The sequence below is a fragment of the Natator depressus genome, chromosome 5 (genome assembly GCF_965152275.1).
Source record: "Natator depressus isolate rNatDep1 chromosome 5, rNatDep2.hap1, whole genome shotgun sequence".
Lineage (NCBI taxonomy): Eukaryota > Metazoa > Chordata > Testudines > Cheloniidae > Natator > Natator depressus.
The window spans coordinates 33,662,611-33,668,783 of record NC_134238.1 but is presented as its reverse complement, the minus strand read 5'-3'; positions in this window follow the sequence as shown (position 1 = coordinate 33,668,783).

Sequence of the window (6,173 nt, the reverse complement as noted above, 5' to 3'; positions counted from 1 at the left end):
GAAAAGTTACAATCAAAGACCAGTAAATTTCTTGGCATCTTTTACTCAAATCTGTTAAATGTCTTCCCAGAGAACAGACTGTTGGAATAGTCATGTGACATCCCATCAGTATCCAGATTGTTTCCTAGGCACCTTCTATGAATGGATACCTTGTCCACAGGGCTGCCTCTACCACCCTTTCCTTTGGTCCCTAAAGAGAGCCCTCCATGGGGTAGGATTGCATGCTTGGGGATAGGGCAGCCTGGGATGGGATGTGCATTGTTCCCCCCACTTACATGCAGGGTTACCTTGGAAATATTAACACAATTTTCCTGTGCCGCTCCTCTGTACTGTGGAAGTATCCAGGGAGGTGTAGTGGTGGGTGGAGGGATCTCCAAGAACATAATCCATTGCAGCAGAAGGGCCAGGCAGCCAGAGGTTCCTGCAGCAGGTGCATAGTCCTAGCATGTCTACACTGCAGCTGGAAGTGAGCCTCCCAGCCCAAGTAGACCAACTGTCACTAGTGGGGCTCGAGCTATCATGCTAAATATAGGGATGTATGTCTAAATAGAGGGATGATGTGGCTCGCGTTCTCAAGCTTCCAGCTGCAGGATAGACCTACCCCTAGGGCCCCCACTCACATGGCCCTGTGGCCCAGGCCCTATTATAGGAACTGGTAACTGAAGCCCCTACCGGTTCTTGAGGTAGATGCAGGTACAACTGCCGCTGTCTCCCTGAGAACAGAATGACTGGGGTAAACCCCATGACAGGAACCTTCACCCACTGTGAGCAATGCAGCTATTTTGAATCATGCCAGTCGACACTTATACCACCCCACGCTCACACGTTGTCCATATTATTCATACGCAGTCTTTCCTCCTCCCCCATGTGTGCAGATCGATTGTGGGGGGTTTGTTTGTTTTTAAAAAAAAGCTTTAGACTCTGTGTCAATTGTGCAAGTAAAAAAAAAAAAGCAGGAGTTGTCCCTACTTGTATCTGTCTTTGAACACACGGTGCTTTTGTGTTCCTTAAAAATCAGGAAACGTTCTTGGAAAATAATATTTAAAACTAAAAAAAAAAAAAAAAAAAATTGATAAAAATATGTTTTCCTGGAGTTTTACTTCAAACAGTAACTTTAGATTTCCTGAGAATTAATCTACTTCTGCCATTCTTAATACAGTTACAGAAGGAAGCAGAGGGAGGCGGGGGAAGGGATTTAATACTGTTTCCAATTAGGAGAGGAAGAGGATGTTGTGGAGCAAAGTCTGTCCTGACTGACATGGTGATGTAAGTTAGACAACTGTGGCCCATTGGAGGCAGAGGGGAAACGGCCATTTACTTCACATAGGAATAAGATTTTGTAATATTCAGAAAATGGGTACAAGTGGCAAAATACTGTAAATTGTTTAAAAATGATACTTTGCAGTAGCGCAGAAGAATCACTCTACTTACACTTCTCCATCTACCTATCCCAGCATTTGACATGTAACCGAAGAAAGGGCCTGGCTGAAAGGAGGGAAGAGTCCCACCAAAATCTGTCCTGGGGTAGTGTGCGCTCCCAAAAATCAGCTCACGGGATCTGTAAAATAAAGCAGCCCCCATGTGCCCCAAAACATTTTCTGCATGCCAGTAGCCATCCTCAACCCTCCAAGAATCTCATATAAAGGTAGGGTGACCATATTTCCCAAAGGGAAAATGGGACACCGCACAGGGCTGGCCTGAGCCCCTCCGCCCCACCCCACACGGGGCTGGCCCGAGTTGCCTGGCTGAGCCCTGTCTGCCCCCCGTATGGGACTGGCCAGAACACTGCCTGCATTCTCCATGGGGCTGGCATCACTGTTTCCTCCCGACACATTCCTGCACTGCACCCCACTTTTTTGACACAAGAGGACATTTGTCCCGTTTGCTCTTGCCAACTGCTCAAGTTGGCAACAGTAAATGGAGACAAATGCCCACCTTTGCCAAAAAAGTCAGGACGGCCGGGACAGGGCTTAAAAAAGGGACTGTCCCAGCTAAAACAGGACATGTGGTTGCCATACATAAAGATCTCACAGGGGTCCCGAAGTGTTGTAGGAAAGTCTATAAGATTTTTTAACATGAGAACTTTTTCATCATACCTAAATATGGTATATACTGAAAATAAATGATTTTGCATGAGTTTTGTCACTAACTACAATGGGAGTTAAGTATATTTATAACAAATATACCTGATTTTTTATTTTCTTGAAATTACTAAGTTAATAAATTGATTTATTACATTATCTCTATCAGATATTTTACATCAGGTTTCTTTCTGTGTAATATTTTACCCTACTATATTGTATTAATACAAAAACAAATTTAAAAGATCGTTAATTGCAAAGCCACACACTCAAAAGTCAGGAAATGTCCTAATTCAGGTTCCCTGTGAATTTTTAATTCAGCCCCACTATGCATATGCATCCTTTAATGACATGATCACACACTATTTTTTTCCACAGGACCCTGCCTCATTCTGTGCACAGACTGGACGGTGCTTAATTAATGAGTAGCTATGTAATATTTCGTTTTATTGTCACCAAAGTGTGGCTCTGATTTATTTACTACACATCATTCAAACCCTGGTCTGAAGACAATTACTGATTTCCTCCCAGGCTTCTCTCTGGTGCTCATCACTCGTATCTGAGGTCTTCACAAACACCATTTTATCTTCACAACCAACACCCCTGAGAGATGAGAGGGTATTATCCCTGTTTTACAGATGGGATAGCTGAGGCGCAGAAGGACTAAAGGTCAAGTGTCCACTAATTTTGGTGGCCCAATTTGCGGTGCCTAAGTCCTGAGTTTTCAGAGAACTTTGCATTATACAAAAGTTTCTGTTGAAAGCAGAGCTCCCATTGACGTCAGTTGCCACTGTGACTGCTCAGCACTTCCGCAAATCAGACCCCAAATCTCGGTTTACGCACATAAAAAATGAGGAACACATAGTTCGTGGTCAACTGTGAAAAGTCTGGTTTAGGTGATTTGTTTAGCATCATGTAGGCCTTCTTTGGAAGAGACAGGGATAAAATCCAGTTGTTCAGTGACATTAATCTGCCAGAGATGAGACCATCTTTTCTCTTCTGTTAATCTCCTGCCTCATTTACTATAAACCTTCCACCTTCTGCAACAAATGATGCAGAAGTTCTACTGGTAGAAGTCTAACTACACAACCCTAATTAATTCAGAGCACGGTCCACCCTGTGCATTGAATGCGGGAGGGGCTCCGGAAAAAATAGCGTGCGATCATGTAATTAAAGACTGTCTCATAGCATGTGTACAAGGGGAGAAATTAAAATTGAAACCTTTATTCTGGCATTCCTAACTTTGTGTGCCTGATTTGACCTTAACATTATTTTAATGTAAGGTTTTTTTCTGTATGTACTTTCCTAGGTTTTTAAGAAAAGCAAACTGAAAAAGCAGAAATTCCATGATGTGGAACTATACTGACACGTACCTAGTTAAATTCTATAGCACGTTGCCAGTAGTTTCATACTATGCGGACAGCAGAAGAATGTTGAGACTCAGAAATCCTGAGTTCAGGCTCTGAGGAGTGTGTTCTAATGGTTACAGCCTTTCTGCCCCTTGTCTCTCCCTGCTATCCTCTTTCCCATCTTCTGCCCCATCAGCTCCTCATCCCAGTCCTCCACACCCCCAAGCTCCTCATTCCAGGATCGTACCTTGCTACCACCCCCAAGGTATGGCACTTACTAGTGTTCCCTCTAATTTTTCCCACATATGTGCGGAATGAATTTTATGTGCACCAATATGGAGGTGATATGTGACACATCACCTTCATACTGATACACATATGGTGGGGGTGGGGCCGAGGGGTTTGGAGTGCGGGAGGGGGTGGGGCAGAAGGTTGGGGTGCAGGGGTATGAGGGCTCCAGCTGGTGGTGCAGGCTCTGGGATGGGGCTGGGGATGAGGAGTTTGGGGTGCAAGAGGGTGCTCGGAGGCTTTGGTGGGGAGAAAGGACTATACCCAGCTCCCTCTCCCAGCAGCAGCACCTGGGCTAGGGGGGAGAGGCACCTCTCCCCACCACAGCAGCTCCAGGGCTGGGGCGGTTGGATATGCGCCCCTCCCCACAGCCACAGCAGGTCTGAGCCGGGGCTGGGTTTGGGCGGGGGAGGGTTGCCCTTGCCTCGGCAGGTCCAGACTGGGGCTGGGTTTGGGCTGCCCCTCCCCCGGCAGGTCCAGGGCTGAGTTGGGGCCGGGGGAGGGGCCACCCTTCCCCCAGGAGGTCCCAGCTGGGCAGGTTCCCTGAGCGCCTGCGTGGCGCTAAATGGGCTGCTGCGTGGCCATGCAGCTTACAGGGAACTTAGGCGCTCACCCCTCAATATTCCACACTACTTACACACTCACTGCCTGGGCACCAGAGTGGGGGCACTGAGGGCACAGGAGAGTCTGTGCCTGGTGCCATGTCACAGCACTGCCTGGCCACTGGGAGAAGCAATTGCAGGAGTCTTGCTCAGCCCAGGTCATCCTCGGTTGGAAAATGCTCAGTGCAGATGGAATCTTCAGGGAAATTTAGCTGCCAAACTCTTAACAAGTCTGTACTGAGCAAGTGCAAGCTGGGATTTACAGAGGCTTATAACTTGGCCAAATGTGGGGGGATTTTTGCTGGAACAGCAAGAGGCACATCCGACTCCCTGCCAGATTTCAAGTTCTTGCTTCAAAGAGTTGAGGCACTGGAGCTTGTGAACAAAACTGTTTACAGAATTTTTTTAACATGGGCAAAACCACACATTTTCCCCTAACCTCATTGTGATAAACAGCTGAACCAATTATCTTGAAGTTTTCCAAAAGAATTCAGGCCGAGGGAGAGCTTGGAAACTTTCAGCATGAACAGTTAAAGCTTGGCAAAGTTATAAGCTATTGCAAACACGGTCTTAGACTAGAAAGTCAGGCTATGTCAGCATCACCTACAAAAAAAGGATTTATATATTTTCAATGTATTTAACAGTTTAAAAATAATCCAGTTTTATATGTAATACTTCAGTTTTGGCAATGTTTTCTGAAATGCTTCTGCTGTACCAGAAATCCAGGAGTAGCTAAGGACTGAACCCCTCTTGAGTATCTTTTATTTAGTGGCCTGAGAAGCTGCAAAGGTTACTCATTCTTCTTTCATGCTTCATTCCTCTAGGTTTAAATACTTATCTGAAGTATTGTCATTGAGTGCTTTCCTACGGGTCTCTGCAGGCTGGATTGTGCAACACTCCTAAGTCTGTCAAACAGATTGTCCTGTATGACCCTAAAGGTTGTAAAGAAACCTAAAAATGTGCAGAGAATATAAACTGAAGAGGTTGTCTTGAATTTGCAAGCATCCCTGAGATTCAAATTGCCCAACTTGTTTTAACAGGTTGTTAACTCCTGAGGATGACAATTAAAATGGCAACAGTGTTCAACATTTCACTGTTGGTAATTTTTGAACGGATACATAGCACTCACACTTATCCACAATCCCACATTGCCCCCAACACCTTCATAGAAGCCAAAAGTCCTATTTGTCCCCTATCTAGCTGCCAAACCCCCACCATAAAATTCTACAATAGGTAGGTATTGTTGATAAAAATATCTGACACCTCAAAAACTGAAAATGCAGAGACACTGTAAAACAACTGTAATTTAACATTGAACAGAGGCTCCTGTCTTGGTTTGTTCTATTCCATATTTAATTGCATTATTTCATTTTAAAAAGCTGCTGCAAGATTTCCAGTTTGCTGCACCAGAGTGCACAGAATCCAGGGCCCCTACCAAAGAATATAGATCCAGCTTGAGTACATTTGGGCCTTGGACCACATCCTTCAGTGTTCAGAGATTCATTGACAGTTATTCACTGTGATACTTCTTCACTAAGAGGGTATTTTAAATTAAACTGAGTTTGGACTCCTCATGATAAGAAGTAAAAATTAAGTGTATTCTTGTTTCCCTTTTTCCAATGTAAGGATACTTAACCAAAAAAAAAAAAAAAAAAAAAAAAGGCTTGTCACTGAGTTTAGTCAACCAAGGTAGTCAAGCAACCTTTTTTCTCACCTAAGACCAACTAACTAAAAAGTAACAAAAGGTTTACCACAAAAATGGGCCAAAACCACAAAGTTTTGACCTGGATTTGAATCTTTCCAAAGTCTGAAGAGATTCAGATCCAGGGTTCAGTTCAGTCTTATTTATAGTG